This window comes from Polypterus senegalus, chromosome 3 (assembly GCF_016835505.1).
Source record: "Polypterus senegalus isolate Bchr_013 chromosome 3, ASM1683550v1, whole genome shotgun sequence".
Lineage (NCBI taxonomy): Eukaryota > Metazoa > Chordata > Cladistia > Polypteriformes > Polypteridae > Polypterus > Polypterus senegalus.
In genome coordinates this window covers 203,304,602-203,328,945 of record NC_053156.1, presented here as the reverse complement: position 1 = coordinate 203,328,945, position 24,344 = coordinate 203,304,602, and positions in this window count along the sequence as shown.

Below are 24,344 nucleotides of genomic sequence, written 5' to 3'. Positions count from 1 at the left end.
AGCACTGATATATGCAGACAATGTTCTTGCTGTATTGTATTGGAATTGCACATTGGACACCACTAGACTGTCCCAAGCCAAAAAATCATTGCCCTTATTTAAACAATTCCTATTTTTTATACAATATTTACTGAGATTGGTTTCATACTTGGCATTCTAGGCTGCTCCCCTACTTCCAGGGTTGAACCTAAAGTGTCACCTTCAACCTAAAATATGGATAGAACCTGCTAATCAAACATCTGCAACCAGAACGGTTATTATTCTTATTGCCTTCAAGGACAGAATCATCACTGCAATGTACTGTACAAGAATAACAAGATAAAGACCATGATATTCTCTTTCTCTTTAATTCACTTATTTAGCCTAAAGCTGACATCACATTACAAATGTTCTAGTCGAAGGGGATGTCAAACTTTATGACTGCAGTTGCTGAATTTGTTCCCTGTGGATGTCAGATTACATGATTACATTGCACAGGACGAATTAGATAACTCTATCTAATTTTCAAAACACATTTCCAAAATATCACAGGCTTTACTGTTTTTCTAACAGCTGTGAAGACATAAATCAGACAATGATACACTCATAAAGGTTTAGGGTGAATTTCCTGTATAATGAAAAGGTCCAATTAATCTGTTCAGACTGATACACCAGAACGGACAACATCATTGTGAAATGACCGGATTTATATAAGTGTTAGGAATAGAAAGGAAATGATGTACAGAGGGAATGACGGGAAAATCAAGGAAGTGATGGAGATGATGTGGAAATTCGGAGCCGGAAGTGATATCATCAGGTCCAGTCAGGAGGAAGGTAGTTGTTGTCGTGAGTACGAAAGTGGAATTGTCTATGGATCTTCAGAAAGGTGTGTTTATTCGTCTGGTTTTCTGTTAAATAAGAGAGAGGGGTGTTAGTACTCTGTTCCAATCTCGTTTTCTTTGTATTATTGCGCTTCGTTGAGCCCGTCGGCTTCTCTCTAATCACGAGTGTGTGACAGTCAGTGCTGCATGAAAGCTTTCCAGGTATAAGCAGTTCAATCAAAATCTCAGCCCATTTTTTCTTTTTTTCATTCTTTTGTGATACATAAAACATAAGATATCAGATCACCCGCTCTGCTGTTTGCAAGGTCCAAAACACCTGCATCCCCTATTCGCTGTACCTGCATTATTTGCATTGTAAATCAAGGTGAGTGCTCATAGGTTGACATCTGTCACATATATACGCAAGACCACCATAAAACAAGACCATTTCATTTTGTTAGGGCAAGTCACAGACTTGCTGGGCTGAGTTGGCAGGGTTGTCAGACTACACTACTGGCAGTCATGGGATTGCACAGAAACTGCTCCCAGCTCACTAAGATTATGACAATGTGTCTGTGAGTGAATGCTTCTGCAAAAATTGTGTAATGTGATAGGGCCTTAAAGGTATCTCCATCTCTGACACCATTATAAATGTGATCAGGCTTGCCATAGCTCACTCCCATCTGCAACTGAACCCTGAAACAAAATGCACCCTTGGCATGGTCCTGTTACAAAATGACCTGAACATCTGAGCTATAGAAGAGTGCTGGCATCTTACAGGGCTATTGTTGTCTTCTAAAGGAACATTGCTGTCACTCACTGCACCACAACCTACATGTCATCATTACAACCCTTAAATTAGGCATCATTTGTGGATGCTGTCCTTACTTCTGTCATCAGTGTTATCAAGCTCAGACTTGATTGCTATGGCACGTTCTCCACTGTTAATCAAACCCTGGCCCTCTGGAAAGACCTCAGCATGGACCAGACAATAAGTCAAGGAAGCAGAGTTAAAAAAGGGCCTATGTACTGTAGATTGTCAATGCTGTTTCTTCTTGTTTAGGTACTCTGGTCTGGCACATAGTGAAATTCAGAAAAGCTTTCAGAAGAGATTCATGTAGCTCTGCATCCTTCATAGCAGTAAATCAACTTCTCAATGCACATACATTTCCTATCCTTGCCTTATGTCTTTCAATTACTCAACTCTAAGTTCCTAAAGTTATGTGACATTTGTGTCAGAATACTGCCCTAAAACCCCTAAAGCTACCTAAAAAAATCATACTGAAAATAAAAGTAAAAATTACATGCTGCAATCCTGTCTATGTTATATTACTACAAAATATATTGTGCTAATTCTTATTGGATTTGTTTTTAAGTGTTTTATTTTCTCCAAAGATTTTTCTTTGGTTTTATGTATCTTTTGCACATATTCAGTCATTTATCAAAGCAATGAGTAGTAATATTGTTGTTCTGAGGAAAGCTGTGTTAGTGAATGCCATAAAGTAGTGATGCTCTAACCAGCTTGTTGTGAGCTGCACTGAGACTTTCTGTGTCTTGTGGTAAAGGGCCAGGGATAAAGTTGTTGCTTCAGAACAGGAAAATCTAGTTGGCTTATTTGTTCATTTAATGACCTATTCATAAAAGAAAGAAGCATTAGGAGCCTGGATGTCTGTAGACATTGTGGCTCTTCTAGACTTCTACGTATTTTGAACAAATCACATTATGAGTCACCTCGATATCCATGAGTGTCACACTCTAATATTAATTTAGCAACATTTTTGTATCTCCTACGCATTCCTAAACTTCCCCTGTCACTGCCCAGAACCATGGCATCACTCCAAGCATATTCAGTATCAAACTAAGTAGAAAAACATAATAAAGTTTTTGAAAGCACACCTTGTGTGCACATTCCCTTTGGAAACCTTATTTTCTGAAGTTTTATTTTGTAGCTCTTCAAATTGAATTTCAGCAACAATATCATGCCATTTGTATAATTATTTTCCCTGAATTATAAAACAGAAATTATTTGCTTCAGGTAGAAGCCTCTTCTCTTCTGTCATTTATAAAAGCACCACTTTCATCTCTCAGAATAGCTAACTTCTTAGGCACAAAAATAGCAAACATGAATCAGTTAACCGTATCAGCAATGCATAGTGCATCTAAATCAACGTGACCTTCTGCTGCAAAATCGCATGATTTAGAGATCTTGGTATGACAGATAAACAACCCCATAAGGGGACATGTAGGTGTAAAGGAAACCACTGGAGCTGTACTGCAGTTGTAAAAACCAATGAAACTAAAAAGGGCGTCATCATTAGGGTGCTGTGTTAAACATTGATGCCTCGCAGCTCTGGTGCCCTTAGTTTCCTTCCTGGCTGAAAACAAATTTTGTACTGCATGGTTTCCATTTTTTAAATATTCCACAGCACCCACCATGTTAGAAGATTTTCCACCAGGAACCAGGGTGTAGTTTTAAATGCTGGCTTTAAATTATTATGAAGTTCCATTCTATATCTGGAGATATTTTGCCTGCCCCTACAACAAATAGGGTAAACATCCCAAATATGTGACCTTGAATTAAATACATGAATCTGGAATGTAAAGAATTGTAGAGCTTTAGATTTCTGGATTAATGTTATAGTGCATTAAACTATAAATATTATCTTTTTGGATGGCTGAAATATTTTTCTATTCATCCATCCTCTGTGTACAGTGGGAATCATGAAAGTGACATAACATAATGTAGTGTAACATTCTCTGAACTGCAATTAATTGTTGTGCGTTGTCAGAGTTTATAATGGCAGCATCAGGTGCGGGAGAAGACCTATTCCTGGATTGAATTCAAATCTATCTCAGAGTCCACTCAGGCACACCAAACTAGCATATCTTAAATGATTCAGAAGTAAATTGGAGTAAATGGGAAAACCCAGGCAGACGTATGGACAAGTGCAAACTCAACATGAGTAATAACCAAGAGTGGGATTCTAATACAGTACACTGTATTAGGGAGGTGGCAGTGCTAATTACTGCACCTCCCACCATTAACTCATGAAGGACAGTATTTCACCTAAAAAGAACGACTAAGATGTAACATAGGAGAACAGTGATTAGCACTCTAACAGCACAATTCCAGGAGAATAGGTTCAACTCCTTTGCCTAAACATTCTCTGTCAAGAATATTGGTAATTATATTAGAAAGCATTTTCAGACCTGGGTGATCTACCAAGTATTTTTAGTTTTCCTACCAAATGCTAAAGATTTGCACATTATTTTACTTGGTGACTCTAAACAAGCTTGAGCTTCTGGGTCAAGTGATACTGAAAAAGATGGCACTGAGGTGGAAAGTACCAGCTCTGCCACCCTGGTAAAAATGTGTGTGGGAAGGTCCTGTAATCAATATTTTCCAAGGCCTTGGCCAAATATTATGACACCTTCTTTGTCTAAGGTGATGATGATGATGCAATCAGAAACTGAAACTGGAAGCTGTTCAACAGCTATAGAACATGATTAGGGTGTTCTATATAAGAAGAGAGATATTAGTGGTGGGAAAGATACCTACAAAAATGCTAAGGCCTCCAGGATTTTCAGGATCATTTAGGTTGGAAAGGAGAACTTGTAATTTCCAGGAGTAAAATGGTTAGCATTAAGGTACAATTTTAGTACAAATAAATCATGTTGATAGCTCATGGTTGTGCCCTGTTAGAGGTGTAAATATTCAGCTTTTTTGGCGCACTGGCCAGGCTACTAATGCATCTCTATATCAGTAGTTTACATTCAGTAATGCTGAAACTCTATTTACAGAATTTGGGGAGTATACTTACTGTATAACAAACCCTTATATTAGCAAGGTTCACCTCTTGATCACAATGACTTGTTTATAAAAGGGTAAATTTTTAGCTTGCAGACAAAGGCATAATGCCACTCATTACTATTAATGACCCTGATAACTCAAAGTTAGAAACCCTGCTTTCTTCACAAAAAAACTAAACTCAGGACTGGTCTGAAATAAACAGGATAATTATACTGAAGAATTAATGATCCGAAATTATTAAATATAAGAAACAAGTAACAACAGCAATCATAAAAACACAGTGAAGATACAGTACACCTCTTTGACCATTGGATTGTTATTTATATTCTTTTACTGTTCTACTTTAAAGTCCACAAAGAGATACAAATTAATCTGTGGAAAGAACAGAGGCTTCAGAGGCCCAAAATCAGCATTACAGGGTGTGTTGTATCCAGATTGTCTTCTTAGTCCTCAGAAGTGCACTTCTGTTTACCTTTTCATTAATCTGAGCTATGGAAGTTTCTATCAATACAACTCTTGAGGTTACTGTTAATGGCATGAAGCCTTCACTTCCTTTCTCCTCCCTTTCTGTCACAGAAAATCGTTCAAAAAGAAGGACCTTGAGATGGGACATCTTAGTTTTGGATACATGCTGATTGGTTGAATTTATTTTCCTTTCTGGAAATCCAAGCCGTAGAGTTAAATGCCTAGTCAAACAATAAATCTCTCACACTATCCACAATATTCAGTGACCCTCTAGGACAGGGGTGCCCAAAACGTCGATCGCAATCGACCAGTAGATCGGAAAGGTAGTGCAGGTAGATCGCGTTGTTTTCAAAAACAATTCAATTTATATTGAATAAAGAAGGGATTTTAAAAAAAAAATTGTTTGGGGAGGGTATTGGCTGGATGTGGAATTGGAAGAGGATTTTTTTCTCTCACAATGTCACAATCGAAGTGCGTTTGTCTGATCTGTCAATCTATCACTGCTATTCCAAAGAAGGAAAATGTGAAAAGGCACTTTCGAACTGTTCATAAAAACTACGAAACTGACTTCCTTCCGAAAAGCGATCTGAGAAAGAGAAAGGAGAGGGAATTAAAATCGCAGTTAATCAGACAGCCATCATTTTTCACTCGGCTGAATTCAAAAGCAAAGGCAGATACACCGAAGCATTGTTCCGGGTTAGTCACTCAATCATTAAGAATAAGAAATCCTTCCAAGTTGGACAGATGATAAAAGAGGCCTTGGTTGAGACAGATGGCTAGGGAGAAATTCCTGCTGAGATTTCAAGACCCCTGGCCAGAGAAAAAGGAGTTTCTCCTTGTCATTAAACATGCAGAATACAAGCAACTTAATAACGATCAATGGGCGCTAGACTTGGCATTTTTTTTCCGATCTGACCAACATGTTGAATGAGGATAATTTACAGCTGCAAGGAAAAGAGAACTCCATGGTCAATATGATTAGCTTAATTAATGCTGTCAAGCGAAAAATGCAACATCTGTCCTCAAAGCTGCAGTGCCTTGATTTGGGCAACATCCAAAACCTCGCGTCAGAGCTGGAGATGCAATGGAAGGCGTGTGCGCAACTTGACAGCATACGCTACACAGAGCAGATTGAAAATTGTCGGTCAGACTTTGACAGACGGTTTCAAGACTCAGCTTTACTTGAGCCAATCGCTACATTTAAGTGCTATCCATTTAGGGAAGATGTTGAAGGTGATTCACCCGCATCAAAAATGGCAACACTGTTTCACCTAAAACTCCTCTACAGTGGAGGATGAGATTTTGACACTACAGGGTGACATTCAGCTGAAGTCTGGGGCTCATGGACAGTTTTGGAACTTAGTCACAGAGGAAAAGTACCCAAACATGAGGAAATGTGCTACCTCCTTGACTGCATTATTCAGCTCTACTTATTTATGCGAGTCAGCCTTTTACCACATGATGATTATTGAATCCAAATACTGTAGTGACCATAAATGTATTGAATTATTATTGTACTATAAAGGTTATTCAGTTATGCAAGTTACGACAACATATATTTTATGTATAAAGTATACTCTATATATATATATATATAGACACAGTATATAGCATTTTTAATGTAGGTAGATCATTTTGACCTGGTCGTTTTAAAAGTAGCTTGCAAGCCGAAAAAGTGTAGACACCCCTGCTCCAGGACATGGTCACATTTACATAGATTCACATAAAATATGTGGTGCCATTATGTACTGATCATATACGAAAAACAGTTGAATCCAGGATTTCAGCTCAAGATTCAGTTGAGATCCCTTCTCTCCAAAAAGTAGGCACTTAAGCAAATCCTGTGACAAACTAGTTAAACTTAGTGAGCATCTGATGAATTTTTAGATTCTGGAGACAGGGACTACACAAAATTGAGGCTCTTGAAGAAGAAAGATTGTTGATCCATTAAAGAACAAAGTTGTGAAGGAATCTTGATGACAAGATCAGTTTTGAAAAAGTGAAAGAAAACCATTTTTCTGGCTTGCTTTTAAATTAAGGGTTGATTTTAATGTCCTTATTGTTACTGAGGAAGTGGTATTGTCTGAAAGTCAAACACCACAGAAAGCCACTTTAGGTGATATATCAATTCCCAGGAAAGTTACCTGAAGATGTAACCTATAAGTGGCCTGAGCTACTGGAAACCTACCTTCTAGGGATGACATTATTACACTTGTTAGAAACTTTACATTGTCTTGAAATAATGAATAATATCAAAATGGTATTTCAAATGTTGAAAGATTAGATTTGAACAAAACGGGACTGGAGAACATGAGCATTCACACACATATCCCACAAGGACTTCCCAGTCTGAGTAGATATAATAGATAATTTTTTATTTTAAATAATGCTCTACATTTGGCACTTTTATGAACATACTGTACACAGGTAGTGATCAGTTGTTGCATGTCATAAGGTAGGAGACTGAAAACAATAACATTCAAGTCAGGCTGTTTCTGTGATATTGAGTGGTAGAAGCTATGCCAGATTCAGACTGCTTCAAAAGTAATACATCTATAAAGCCATGAAAGATTAAACCAAACTTGAAATCAAAACTGAATATTTAGTTCCCAAAAAAATTTCCATTGATTTTTTATTTTTTTGGGTCGTGCAGCAGCTCATAAGCTAACCCTTAATAAAGAGAATATAATAAGCTATGAGTCATAAAGATGTGACAAGCAAATTTTGCCACAAACTCATAATGGAAAAACTTGACATAGAAAATGTATGTTTTATTCACTCACAAGAAGATGTGCATTATGAATTGAGTCTTAAATGGTGCAAGGGCTAAGATTAACAAAGGGTTTAATGAAGTACAAATAAATTATTACACTAATGCTACTTCTTTTAAGAACAATAAATACAACATACATGCATTCAGAGTAAAAGCTTGCATAAGAAAAAAAGATTAGTTAGCTATTTGGTAAAAAGGGCATTCATTCATGATTAGGCATTACATGACTAGAGTTGCAGAGTATGCACTTTGTGGTAGACAGGCCTCTTGTTATTAGTGTGTAAGAGTTTTGTTATCACTGACTAAATCATTGAAAATGAAATAGGCCCTGTAGGTATCACTGTGTTATTCATATAAGACTGATAAAAAACTGATAAGGTACATATTATGTGTGCATGCTCTTGGCGGTTAAGTATTCACAACATTTGCACTATGCACAATTTTGAACATGCTGGAGGCTCTAAATGTACTGATGAAGATAGAACTGAAGCAAATTAGGTGAGAGGGAGTAAAGTAATGACACCTTAAATAAAAATGTAAGTCTGGACTTTGGAATGATCAAACCATTTTGAGCACTGAAATGACACGCAAGATCCAGGGCATTTTAAGCAGACCATTGAAGAATATGTAAGGAATAGCTTTAATGAAGGTAGTTGAAGATATAATTAAATCTCTTTGAACAATGATTGACATTATATATTTATCAGTATTAAACTTTAAACTGTTTATAGGCAGTGAGCTCATCCATAGCTTAGCTGTGGCACTCCTTTTTTCCTATTGCTAGGTAATAACCAACTACCATGAAAAGTTAAGTATCCATTTGATTAACATAATAAAAGGAAGTGCATTTTAGTGTGCATGTTATTATCTGATTACCTTCTTATGGCTTATTTTCTCAAACTTAACTTTGGAAAATACTTAAAGCAGTTTCTTGGAAGTTAACATATTAAATTGCCTACCTCAGAGCAAAGATTCCCTCGAACAGCTTGAAATCTATGAGTAGTGATTTGGTAAAGTTAGTTTTGAGGAGATTGTAAGTTGATATAAATGGTTTAGGTCTGTGGGAGTAAATGTAAGTAGAGTATGCCTGTGCACTGACAGCTTAACATAAAAATGAAGTTCAAGTAGAGAGTGTCAAATGAACAAATTCTAATATTCATAACAGTCTAGAGATATTTAGAAATTATTTTCATGTTGATCCTGGTCCTGTGGGCATATGCTGTATGTGGAACATTTCAGGAGAATTATAAGACACATAAAAACAAGCAAAATAAAGTGCCTTTGTAGGAAACAACGATAGAAAGATATAGGGAGCTCCTGTGGAGGAGAGCATACAGCTAGAGTGGTGTCTGGGGGAGGCAAGGGGGGTGACCACCCCAGGCCCCGCGCCTAAGGGGGCCCTGCTTTTGAGGTTCACGTGTCCTGTTCAAGCAAATTTGTGAAGTTATATTCCCCAGCTATATTTTGATAAAGTCCACGTGTTATCTTGCAAAAATTTTGCTGTAATGAGAAAATGTGATGTGTGTTAACATTATTTTTATTAAATTCGTGCGCAAGTTTATACAGTCCACACATACCAGTAACAGCATTTGAAGTAACCGGCCCCGTGTGGTGTTGGTCAGCCCTAGGCCCCGCACACCCTTAAGGCCACCTCTACCATACAGTATTTACAACAACAAAAATGCATTTTTTGTATAGCTCAAAATCACTCAAGCAATGCTTTAATGGGCTTTGACAGCCCCCCAGTCTTCACTCCCTAAGAAGACAAGAACCCCCAAAAAAAAACTTGTAGGGAAAAAAAATGGAAGAAATCTTAGGAAAAGCAATTCAGAGATATACTCCATTCCAGATAGGCTAGGTGTGCAATGGGTGTCATAAAATGGTGTAAATACAATACACAAAACAGGACACAAGTGCAGTACATCCCCTGCATACAAACTTTCAAGATACAAATTTTCAAAGATATGAATATACATCTGCGGTGAGCTGGCACCCTGCCTGGGGTTTGTTTCCTGCCTTGCGCCCTGTGTTGGCTGGGATTGGCTCCAGCAGACCCCCGTGACCCTATAGTTAGGATATAGCAGGTTGGATAAAGGATGGATGGATGAATATGCATGTCCAATAAATTAAAAATCATTTAAATAAGTTAAAATTTTAAAATTGTAGCATAACTTAAAATTTCATGGTAGAGTGTAAGTTCATGTGTCCTACAATTGGTAGAATGCAAAACCCACGCTGTTATTGTTTCCATTCTCAGTCACGTGTCTGCATCCTTTATGAGTGGTTGTGCTTTTGGCTGTATCTCTGTTTACTTTGAGTTAACATTTCAAGCCCAAGGTGTCCAAAATTAAACATGTTCAACAAGAAAACGGGGACACAGTTAAGGGTTAAGTTCTTCTTCACTCAGAGAGCCATTTTAACATGCCATGCAAACCAAGTAATGTAGTGGAGCACAGGCACAATAGGGACCTTCAGTTGGATCTTGTGAACAGTTTGTTCTCATCGACGCTAATGTATGATCTTCAGATATGCACATACCACCAGAAGTACCGAAGGCTTAGCGAGGGCTTTACTTTTGATACATTTAAACTAGAGTTAGTGCCGGAAGTACTTTATTATAATGCTTTTCTTTTTTTGTCTTTGCTTCAGAATCTACCATTGATCTTCATTGCGAACACTTACTGGGCATCAATATTAAGTAATGGCCAGTAGGTCCTGAGTGATGATGCCATCTGATTGTTCACTTTGTGTGTGTCAGCCAGAAATAGATTTGAAGACAATCACATAGTCTTGTTTGCTAGCGGTAAACAAGTCTGCTGTACCAAGATTAGCTGTTTGAAAACAATTGGAATGAAAAATACTTTCAGTTGTTTGTTGTTTATTTGCACTAGAAATATATAACAAAAAATACAAATATAACATTTAAAAACACTTTCTTCTGTACTGTACAGTACAATTATGTTTTTGATAGAAGTTGAGGAAAGGTAGATTAGGTCTGCATACATACGCTACCTCATAGCGTAAACCACAATATCAGCTGATGGAAAACAATGGAAACAAAAATTAACTTTCTGTTGTTTATTGTAAAAATACACATGAAATCTGTAGCAAAATACAAATAACTTTAAAAAGCATTTTCTTATATACAAATAGCTGTACATGTACATGTGTTCTATAGGAGTTGAGGGTTGGAGGTTGCACTGTTTGTTGGGTGCCTAAGCTAATTTTGCTGGACTTAGCGAAGAAATTGGACTCATTCATATTTAGGATACTTACTGTAATCCTCTTCACATAGCTAGATGTCCAATCTATTGTTGCCACCTCAGAAATACACTACTTTTTCTTACTCAGCACACCTCACAAAATGCAGATGCAGAGTGCTGTGAGAACTCTCAAGGCAACAGGCAACACAGATTATACCACTCATTAAACAAAATCTATCACATATGAGGACACATATTTGTTCAAATACATCAAATATAAAGTATCCAATGAACATAAATTAAAAACGATGTCCATCAGCTAATTGTAGAACCACTGCCAGATTGTTGAAAATGAGTCAGAAAAGCCAAATACAGTCAAAGCCCTGGAGACCTCGGCCAACAAGCCACCTCCATCCTCCCCATCAGGAGCCAGGTTAAGGACTTAAGAAATGGAGTTATCTGTTTGTACTTTCTAATGCGTTTGAACTTTCTGATTGTTGTAATAGTTCTTCCAGCAGCATTTTGAATTAACTGAAAGCTGTATAAAGAACAATTTGAGCATTCAGTGAACACTGAATTCTTTTAATCCTGCTAGAAAATGCAGAATTAATTTCCCCGTTTGCTACATATTTAGAAAACACCATCATTTTCCAGTATCTTTCAGATGGAAAAAGCATATTTTGGATAGTTTTGTAATGTGCACTTTAATCGACATGCTAGTGTCAAAGATAACGCCTAGACTGTTGGCAGTTTCAGTAAAACTGATTGTGATTCCTACTGATTTAAATAATGACAAAATATTGTTGCGATCAGCATCATTCCCTGTGTAGAAGAGACAGGCTCCAGCATAACTGTCATATCCTAACAATGTCTAACCCATTTAATACAGACCCGTTTCATAGTTAGGGCTATCACTGGGGTCCATCCCAGCTAGTGCAGGCCGTAAGGCAAGAACAAAATCTGGACAGGTCGGCACTCCATCACAGGACAAATACACACACAAACACAAACCCACACCGGGGCCAATTTAGTGTTGCCCATTCACCTAGTCAGCATATCTTTGAACTGTGGAAGGAAACTGGAAAACCCAGAGAAAATGCAAACTCCATGCAGGGAGTACCTGGGACATGAACCCTGGTCTCCTTACTGTGCCACTGTGTTAAGTGTTCAGTATAATTATTTCATGTATAAATAATATGGCTGTGCTAACGCAAGGGTCATAATAAAATGACAGTGGTGATAACAAAGATAAAAACCACAAAATGACAGCATAAAGACCTCACAATCAGAATGAAAACAATAAACAATTTCCAGGACAAAAACACAGAAATTTAAAATGTAAAACAAACAATGGCACACAGCAGTGAGCAATCTGGATTCATTCTTTAAAACCAACCTTCATGCTTATGTCAGCGTTACTTAGGGGAAAGAACCCCAATCTTTAGTTTACGGTCACCTTTGTTTTTGTTTCTATTTCTATTTTTGGTCTTTTCAGTTTTTTCTTTGAACTTCAAACTCTAAACCAAAGTATTTATTCTATTTTTCTTTTTTTTTCATTCTAGTTCTCACAAAGCACAAGGATCCATCCCATCCATCCCATCCATCCATTATCCAACCCCCTATATCTTAACTGCAGAGTCACGGGAGTCTGCTGGAGCCAATCCCAGCCAACACAGGGCACAAGGTAGGAGACAAACCCCGGGGAGGGTGCCAACCCACCGCAGAGCACTAGGATCGGTAAAATAAATATGTATATTAAATTGGAGCAGCGCCATTCAGATCATTTAATATTACAAAAAGCAGTGCAAGGAGTTTTATGTTATGTTTAATGAACTGTTTACACAAGTAATGGGACTAATATTTGCACAAAAGGAACTATTTGCACAGTGCTCTACAGAAAATGGTATCTCTTTTTAAATATATTTGACGAAAATAACATTCCATACAATCAAGTCGAAATTATACAACAAAGAAAATAACATTACATGTAATCAAGTCAAACTTTACAAAATAGAATACAATCCCCACATAAAAAAGGGAATTGTTTCTGTTCGGGTCTTATTCAATAGCGTGTGATTATTACATAATAAAACATGTAAACGTCTCAAGCCACTCAAGAAAAGTGTTTATGTACTTGTATAATACTATGTAACATTAGAATAAATAAAGATTGAAACAGTTAAAGTTAACAATTAAGTGTGCATTTTTAATAACCTCCCTTACAATGCAAACTTAATAATAGAAACCAATTTTCTTTCAAAAAGATTTGCTAACATTGCATCCTATTTAATAATAATGAAAAATAAGTATGAAATGGTATTTTTTTGGAGTAACAAAAATTGATTACTCTTAATTAAGTTTACAATTACATAAAATACACTGACTTCCTTTTTGGTTGAGCACCACAAAGATCCATTCACATATTAAACATTTTCGCCACTACACATGTCAATATTGGAGCACAATGGTGGAAAGTCAGAAATCAGCATATATTAGTTCTGCCACCATCAATATTCTTGGAACCCTGGCAGCTTAAACTTACAGCAGTAACACAATGAAGTTGAAAAGGAATTATAACAGGGTGCTTACACTCCTGAAACTGTTATGGCGAGTGGAAGCTGAGTAATATAGTGAACAGCAGCACAACAAGCATAGGTTTTATAAATTATCTAACACAACTAGAAGATTTTTTTTCACAATTCACACTGAGCCAACACAGTTTTAGGGTAATGTGAAATCTTTCAACAACTTGTCACTGTAATCTTGTAAATTTAGACTATCTGCAAAATCAGACCGTGCTATCAGGACAATTTTTTCATTAGGTTGTAAAAGAGTGTGTTGTCTTGGGCTTTTCAGACACATTTCAAGCAGACACAGCTTTCAAATACTGTGACTTGGCAGTCTCGTTTAGGATTAGGTAACTAAGTTCTTTACTAATCACTTCTGCAGAGGTATCACTTTCCTGCTATTTGTGTTTTTGTCACAAAGAGATCACGCTAAAACATATTTGTTATTTTTATGTATGCACAGTACACACATATTCACATATAATTTCATCCATCCATCAATTAATTTTCTGAACTCGTTTTTTCCATTACACTGTCATAGATGGAAACATCAGGCACAAAGCAGGACACCAATCCATCTCAGGGTACACACTCGTCTCACACTAGGCCAATTCAGAGACTGGTTAAGCTACAATACAAAATGATGGAGGAAACCAGAGCACCAAGAGAAATCCACGTAACATACTGTGCACATATTAAAGTCAACACAGGCCCTTGGAAGTGCAAATACAACAGTGCTTCACATAGAGGTATTGTGAAACATTTTGCAATATTATTGCAAACTACAAATAACTATTTCTATTGGAATATTGTTTTAAATAAAGGAGTGATTATCTAGGTTTTTTAAAGATTATATCTCATAAGATGGTGCTCTTGCAGTTGGTGCAGATAGTACTGGAGTCATTGACATCCAGAGCTAGGATTATGTTCAAAATGGTGTAATCAGTAGAGAAAACATTTTGTATGATCATGAAACAACTCTGTGCTATTAATGGTTCAAAATAATACAGGGAATGAAGAGAGCAAACTAGCCTACATCAATCTAGAGGCACACATTAATAATTATTGTTTTTTGGGATATGGTGGAAAACTGGAAATTTATGGAGAATTCATGTATACAGAGGAACAATTCACATAACATTGAAAGGCTACACTTTAGTTTAGGTTTACGTTATAAAGTAGGTGTTAACAATATATAAATATTTTATCAACAATAATAAATTATCATTAAAAGTAATACGATCCTTGAAATGTGTTTCTGTCATTTTTCATAGTTTTATATCATGTTAAAACAGCTAAAAATACATTTTATAACATGTAGACTATTAATAGCTGTTTATAACAGATACCTAAACTAAGCCGTTACCCTATGAAAAATGTGTAACTTGTTAAAATTTTAAATTGTTTATTAGTATAATAGTTTAACGCTTAGGCCCTCTAAAACTGTCCTTTTTGACAATGGCTCATCACGTACCAAGGACCTGTTTGTAAGGATACAGTACTCACAGAAAAATTAGAGGACTTAAATGGCACGTTAAACAATGGATTCCTGTTATGTGACTGTGATGCAAACAATAAGTAGATATAGTCAAAATGGAAAGAATCCATGGCCTGCCGTTTCAATAAAGCATAAAAGGTAGCTTTGGAAATTCTTGTTTCCAAGGTTGGAGTTTATGTCCATTTTTGCTGTTTTTGTAATCACTGTACTTATACTACTGTGCTTCAGACAATGTCTTTTGTGTTTACTTTGGTGGATCATCAAAGCTATTTTGTGGCTAATTTTGTATGGCCATAGTCGCATTGTTTCGTGATATGGTTGCTGAGGTCACTTGTGTCATTATGTCCTACTTCCAAAAGATGGTGGCGCACAATTTTTCGGATTCATTTAATGGACTGAAGACACAACTTTTTTCCTATCCATTACTTTTTGTATTAGAAATTATTGTATATATAAGTTTTTTTTGTGTTTTTTCTGGTTCAGGGATTCTATTCTTTGTGTTCCATTTTTAATTTTTATTCATTTCGGCAAGATTTTATGTTGTTACCACCTTTTTTTATGTTAATGTGAAGCTACATAAAGTGTCACATAACTGTGTCTGCTGCTGACAACATGAGATGTGGTTATAAATATTGTGGCAGTCACAACACTTGGGGAGCATGCACTGGTACAGTACATTGCCGCACCTACGACACGATGAAACAGCTTGGGATCCCAGTTGGCAACTCCCCAAGCAGACACATGGTCCAGTCCCACCCTCCGGAAATGACCCTCTATTTTCCACAGCCAGGTGTTACGTGGGCATCCCCATGGCCTGGTCCAGCCACTCGGGTCCTCAAGAATGAGGATCCTGCAAGCTGGATTACCCTCAGGGAATTGTGCCACATGGCTGTAGTGCTGTAATTGATGCTCCCTCACAATGCATGTAATGTGCGTCATTCAGGAGCAATCGCTCAATCGATACAAAGTCAAGCTAGCAGTACCCAAGGAGTCCAGTCTTCATCTCAGGCCATTGGATAGCATCCATGTCCTGCCACCATATAGCAAAACAGGAAGCACCAGGACTCTAAACACTCGAACCTTCGTCCTTTTACATAGATATCGGGAGCGCCACATACCCCTTTCCAGAGACCTCATGACCTCCCATGCTCTCCCAGTCCATCTACTGGCTTCATTAAAGAGTTACCAGAGATATGAATGTCCCTGCCAAGGTAAGTAAACCTCTCAACAAGATCGACACTCTCTCAGCAGACAGACACACTGCTAATGGCTGTGGCCAAGAGGTCATTAAAGGCCTGGATTTTGATTTTTATCCAGGACACTTGCAAACCCAGACTGCTCGCTAAATCTCTTGAGAGCCCTGATCAGAGCCTCCATTGAATCTGTGAAGATCACAGCATCTTTGGCAAGTCAAGATCAGTGAATCTTTCTTCGCCAACAGATGCCCCACAGCCACTGAACCTTGCCCACTCACTATCCCTTATTATACAACACACACTATCCTTTATTATTATCACTATAGTTTGCTTAACTTCCAAGTAGACCTAGTGTTAAGTGTTCCCGGACTCTTTTGACCATTTTTGTCTTGGACCTCTGATTAATATCTTACTTCTTTATTTTGTTTACCAGGTTATTTTGATCTCACTGTTTTGACCCTTGCAAGAATATGAAAACTCAAGAGTTGTCTGGGACAAAAATTTGAAAGACTCAAGAAGTGATGACAAAATGATAGTAAGGCATCTGTTTATGTAAAGAAGCTGATGATTTTAAACATTGCCACCAATGACTAAAGTGTAATTCGAGCTGTCATGCAGCTGAAAGAGGGCGCTGTAGCTAGAAGCAAACTGCATGTGGAATATGTGTCCAAGAGTTTGGAACTGGTGAAGAAGTGTGCCAGGCATGTTCAGTAGCTACTTTTAAAAAAAATTTGAATTCACATAATAATACTTATGGTAATTGTTATCAGATTACTTATGGTAATTGTTATCAGATGACTATGTTAAAGTTTATTTAAGTTTCCAGTAATTTCTTTTAGTAGCTGAACTGCATTTCTGAGGAAAGGGAAGTGTGGTCTAGCCACCTATGCCTGTTCTCATCGTAACCCTCACCAAGGTATGCACTTTAGAAAATATAAACAATGTATTGTATCAGAAATAATTTCAAATGTCCAGGCTGATGGTTATAACTAACTGCTTTAGTTTCCTAATGGTTAAATTCACTTTATCAACTTCAGTCATCACCCTTTCACATCAAACCATTGAAAACCATGGTGCCATTTTTGGACTTAAATTGTGAATGTGACACAAAAGAAAGGAGAGTTTAGAAACAGTGCAGATATTCCAGTCTCAGAGTGTAATCTTAAGAGACCGATCTAAACATCAAAAAGAGAACAAATAACCACAAAGACAAACATGAATGTAAGCTCTATAACCCCTTTCTCCTCTTTGCTAGTAGTCCAGTAGTGCAAGCAAGTAACATTTCCTGTTTTTGTTGCAAATCCATGTTTGAAAAATCAGTACAAATTGCATCTACAGTCTGAAAAATGTGATTTTAATGAGTCTTTATCCAATTTCAGCAGTGCTGATAATATATGTAGCAGTAGTTTATATAGCATATAAGCAATGATTAGCATTTCAACATATCATTTTGATATTCAACAGTAAATATTTATTTAGGTTTTGATTAAACCAACTATTATAGATCTCCATCATCAACTTAATCAATAGAGCATTTTCTGTATAAAATAAACCGAGAAAGACAGTATGTTAACCTGACTTGAAGAAAAATAAAAAGAAAGCTAAACTGATGAGCAGTAAAATTTGGCAGAGTACTGTATAGTCAAAACATTAACAGCATGATAGTACATACCTGGCTGATCTTAGCTGAACTAAATAATCATTCATTCATTTACTGAATCTATTCAATCCATTTTGTTTCGGTTGCGGGAGACCTGAGAATATCCTGGAAGCAACATGGAACCACCAATTAGCCTAATATGTGTCTCTTTTGAATATGGAAGTAAGTATAATATACTCAGAGAAAACCCAAGGAAGACACTGGGATGATGAACCAATACCAAAGAATAATATGCAGATATCCAAATGGGACAGTAGTATCATTAATAAATAATAAAACAAGATGTCCAGTATTTAAACTTATTATGATAATGCCACAGATCGTTATTTTAACCTTTTGCTAAAATGTAAAGACTGTATAATAGGCAATCGACATTTAGAAGTGTGATTTTCAAATTATGTCTAGACTAACCACAGAAAAAATGATAATGGTGGCATACACTAGTGGCTTAAAGGCTGTAATTTTACTTCCATTTCTTCTATTTGCTTCTTAACTGGTCATAATTAGTATCTATCCATCCATCCATCCATTCTCTTCCGCTTATCCAAGGTCAGGTCACGGGGGCAGCAGCTTGAGCAAAGAGGCCCAGACTTCCATCTCCTCGGCCACTTCTTCTTGCTCTTCCGGAAGAATCCCAAGGTGCTCCCAGGCCAGCCGGGAGATATAGTCCCTCCAGTGTGTCCTGGCTCTTCCCTGGGGCCTCCTCCCGGTTGGACATGCCCGGAACACCTCACCAGGGAGGCGTCCTGGAGGCATCCTGATCAGATGCCTGAGCCACCTCATCTGACTCCTCTCGATGCCGGAGGAGCAGCGGCTCTACTCTGAGCCCCTCCCGGACGACTGAGCTTCTCACCCTATCTTTAAGGGAAAGCCCAGACACCCTGCGTAGGAAAGTCATTTCAGCCGCTTGTATTCGCGATCACATTCTTTCGGTCACTACCCATAGCTCATGACCATAGGTGAGGGTAGGAACGTAGATCGACTGGTAAAACTGAGAGCTTTGCCTTACGGCTCAGCTCCTTTTTCACCACGACAGACCGATGCAGAGCCCGCATCACTGCGGACGCCGCACCAATCTGCCTGTCGATCTCACGCTCCATTCTTGAGAGGGTACTCCACCCTTTTCCGGCTGAGAACCATTGTCTCAGATTTGGAGGTGCTGATTCTCATCCCCGCCGCGTCACACTCAGTTGTGAGACGATTCAGAGAGAGCTGAAGATCACGGCCTGATGAAGCAAACAAGAAAACATCATCTGCAAAAAGCAGTGACCCAATCCTGAGTCTACCAAACCGGACCCCCTCAACACCCTGGCTGCACTGAGAATTTCTGTCCATAAAAGTTATGTACAGAATCGGTGACAAAGGGCAGCCCTGCCGGAGTCCAACTCTCACTGGCTCGACTTACTGCCGGCAATGCGGACCAATGAAGTCTAAATCCTCACAGTCTCACCTAGAAATGTATTATCTTAGTACTAGTAACTTTGTTACTCTCCTCTTAGAATATTGTTCCAAATACAAATGTAATATGAACAATATCTTCTTTTTGAACAGCAAACACATGAAAATGCATTATACACAAAATATTTCCATTCAGAATTTGTCCAACATTGTGACATTTTCCAGTCATTTGCTGCAATCATTTCATTTTATATTCTGAACTCATGCTTCTGGACTGTGCTTTGTTGATGCTGTTGTATGCCATGCCTTTCTCTGCTCATGGGCATTCTATTCAAGAGTGTACATATCTGACAGTCTTTTTTGCTTTTTTCCTCTTTCCGTGCCCTTTACTTTGGATGATTATTTTTCGTGTGCCACATCTCTACTTTAGTTCTGGGCTTTGGTTTAGTACTGATGTCTAGTTTGATTGGCACTGTAATGAAGGCACCTCTGTGTGCCACTCTTAACTAAACAAAAGGGTAAAACAGAAGTCTGTTTCAAAATAATTGATATATTACACAAAATAAACCCAAGGAAGGGACAAAAAAGGAGAACACAAAGTAATAAATTATTAGACAAGAAACCAAAACAAAAAACAAAAACAAAACCCTGCTGCCTCTCTGGGCCTCAGCTGGTTTAATCCCGGTCTACATGGTGTATGACTAGGACATTTGCTCACTATCCAAAATATAACACCTTTAACATCCAAAACAGACCTCACCTTCCAAACGTACTGTTCTTCTCTCTCATGACATGTTCTGTCTACAAGTCTTGCATGCCATTTTGAGTCTTTGCCTAATTCTCTGCCTACATCTAATCTCAAGGGGTTTCTGGCTAGGGGACAACTAGCAACTATATCCAGTGTCAAGAAAGTGTCATACAAGTCTGATAGCTCTGTATCCTGGTCCCTAGGTCTCCCTCTGTGCCTCTAAGATCTGCTAAACAGATCTCACTCTTCACTGTCTTGACCTCAACTGTTCTTGCAAAACGACCCCACCATTCAGGTGACTAGGGCCTGAACTGACATATAGCAAAGGTCACCTAGGAGTGGAGACTAATATTAAACCGTCTTCTCAAAAGAAGGCAGCATGTTTTATTCCAGGGATAATTTAATAATGGAAGGATAACAGGGACAAGAGGTATATAACCCAAAACTCAACACTGCGGTCAGCAAGAGATAGCTGTATATGTTAAAGTTCTTGCTGGGTACCGTCACATTTTTTATTATAAATGTCTGGTAGGTACACTTGGTGCAGCCACTGATAGCTTTGGATACATGTGATGAGCCTGGAGTCAGAAGAGGAATGAGAGGAATAGGCTCCTTTGGCAGTAGGAAGAAAGGTCAATGATGTCTAATAGAGAGGCGTGAGGGACATTAGAAGGAGCCTTTTTTGTTCTTGAAGTGGGAAAAGTGAAGCAAATGGTTAGACAGGGGAATTTTTTTTGTCACCATTGTATGTTGTGTTATGCCTTCCCTTCAACCTACTCTTGCATATTTATTTGTCTCGATAAATTAAACAACTCATTTCAGTTTGCTATGAATTGTATTCTGTTTTTATTTTCTGACATTTTTCTATACTCTTTTTTTTAACTCTTTTGTGTTTCACTAAGAGTTTTTTAGGTCATAGTTTGTATTTCCTTAATTTGTTTCTACTTTCCATTTCAAGGCTAAAAATTAAAAAAAAAAAATTAAAAAATCATATTATTTCATGACACCAAATTGTTTTCTTATGGACATCAGTTGTAGTTAGTTGCTACAGAAATTGTATACAAGGATGAAACAGGAGTGCATGGCACTGACCTTTATACCATTGCACCTTGGTAGCATCCAAGTCTCACAATCCCTGGTTAGCAATACAGTAATCCCTCGCTATATCGCGCTTCGACTTTCACGGCTTCACTCTATCGCGGATTTTAAATGTAAGCATATCTAAATATATATCACAGATTTTTCACTGGTTCGCGGATTTCTGCAGACAATGGGTCTTTTAATTTATGGTACATACTTCCTCAGTTTGTTTGCCCAGTTGATTTCATACAAGGGACGCTAATGGCAGATGGCTTAGAAGCTACCCAGTCAGAGCGTGTATTACATATTAACTAAAACTCCTCAATGATATATGATATGCTTCCCTCGCCGTGCTTGATTGTTTGCTTCTCTATCTCTCTCACTCTCTGCCTGACGGAGGGGGTGTGAGCAGAGGGGCTGTTTGCACAGAGGCTGTTTGCCTAGAGGATACGGACGCTCCTCTAAAAAATGCCACTTTATCGCGGCGATTCGGCATACTTAAAAGCCCAAAAGCACGTATTGATTTTTTGATTGTTTGCTTTTCTCTCGCGCTCTCTCTCTCTCTCTCTGACATTCTCTGCTCCTGATGCACTTCTTTGAAGAGGAAGATATTTTTGCATTCTTTTAATTGTGAGAAAGAACTGTCATCTCAGTCTTGTCATGGAGCACAGTTTAAACTTTTGACTAAAGGGTGTTATTTCATGTCTAGAGGGCTCTAATAATGCTAACAATGTCGGAGAGTTTGTAAGGGCTTAAAATATATAAAAATAACCATACAAACATATGGTTTCTACTTCGCGGATTTTCACCTATCGTGGGGAGTTCTGGAATGTAACCCCCGTGATCAAGGAGGGATTACTGTAATTGTGTATACAAACAATCTTTTACTGTACATTCTTTGTTATTAGATTATTTAGCTCATGGCCTTCATGTTTACTGTAATGCTCTGTGGTCATATTTAATGTTTGCATGCCCTTTTTCCATATTTCTATCCCTTTTTAAAATGTATTTTTCCGATTAGGGGTTTTAAATATCACAGACTCCATTTCTACACTTTAATGTCACACTTATGCAATATTTACTCAGGTCATTTTTTTTTCCCCCAATGCCAAACTGGTTTCTTTGCTGCTGCCATTTTGTGAACAGCTTTGTTGTGGAATCAATTGGAAGTATATAGTTATAAAGGTCAGCACCTGGTATCCAAGTTTGGATAAAAAATAAAAACGTCTTCATTGTTGCGTGCTTTGCATTTCATTTTCCAGTTTAATAGATTCTTTCTTTTCTTTTCTAACTTTGATTTTTTGATTATAATTCTTGGTTTTGTTGAATGAATTGCTGGAATTACTGAATCTAGGCTTGTATCAGCAAGGTTTGATTAAGATTTCCACAGGCCCCTCAGTGGCATAATGCATGAATCTCCTAGACAGAGAGTTGATCTTACTTCTCACAATTCAGTGCATGGACTCCTGCTTGATGTCATGCAGTAAGACAGTTCCCACTCTTTATGTCAGCATGTGACCATACAATTGTTTCTTTGAGTGGGATTGTGGGAATTAATGCTTGCTATTGGGGCCCTTGGGTACACACCCAGAATTTCCTGATCTACCCCTGTGTATCACGATTACCATTTTCATTTTCTGGTTATTGTAAATTTCTATTTACCTACAGATATAACAGCTATAGACTTTGGCATTTTTGACTATGTCTTGTCATCTGGTTCTTTACTCATTTTCCTAACATGCTATATTCTTTTAACAGAACACAATTAAAGTTGGTTTCTCTTGTGTTATTCTGATTTCAGGCCACCTTGCAAATGCCCTCAAAATTCAGTTTTTTAATTGTTAACTACAGATGGCTGTCTTACTTAGAACTAATGCTATGTGTGTAGAAATACTTCTGTTTGGTTAACCAAAAGAAGACAAAAAGTAGAAAAGTGAGAAAGCACGAGAGTCAGATGGTTTAATTACCTTGTCACATTGGTCGCGTAGAATATCATGTTACTTGTAACTCTTGTCTGTTTAAAAGGGAATAAGAAAATGGAGAAATGATTCTTGTCTAAGCTATGATAAGGGGTTGTTAACTATGAAACTAATGAATGAGTGAGGAGCTACTTTAAAGGAAGGACACATGGTAGAGAATTTTAAGTCTCCATTACCATCTTCAGTTAATCATCTATTTGGACTGCAGACTGAATAGAAAATGGCGGAAAATGTTTGTGCTGCTTGCTTATGTCATGATTTATGTCTAACAAATTATATTATAAACAGGCTCCCCTTTTGGGTAGTGCTAGAAGAATATGTCACAAGCTTATCTACTTTTTTCACCAAGTTATTAGTTCCCCAGCTGTCAGCATCAAATAAATTAATCCATCTGTTGATGGATGTTCCAAGGCACTTTAGCCAACTCAAACTCAATGATAACATATGGGCTCCTTAGCCTGTCAAGACCCCAAATATATTTTTTTAGCAATACACACAACAATGTGATCCACAGTTTTTAGAACATGTCTCATTTAAGAATAATATTAGCAAATGCAATTATTTCTTTGTTTTTCTACCAGGTAAATACTAAATTATGTGCTTTGCGTCGGTAATTCTCGGTGTCACTTAGGTTGCTCAAAATAACAGTTGTAAACAATTAGTGACAATTACCAGATATGACAATGCCTTTGTGTGCTTAAGAGTGAATGTGTGAAACAAAGTGATGGTAACACATTCTATTCATGGCAAACTCAGGTTTTATGATACATAATTAGAGGCTTTAGTTTCACAAGATATAACTGACAGAGCACTCACAGATGGTGGGAAAGAAGTAACATTTAAAAGTGTGCATTTGTCTCTGTGGATTGTCAGTCAATGAGTCCCTTCCTTGGTTCTGAAGAAAATTACAATGTAAAGTTGCAACATAGCTTTCAATCTGTCAACCGGTGTACCTTTGTATTTTGTAAATGTTGTGATCACAAAAGGCCATTAAAGATAAGTACTATACAGCATATCTGTTCCCTATTATAATTTGTAAAGTTTATATTTAGTCACATACTGCATTTCTTCATCTAGATTGTCTTACAGTATGCACAGGTGTAATTCAGCCTTGGAGTCATATTTACAAATAGCCTAATTTGCTAAGCTCAACTGTTAAAGCTTTA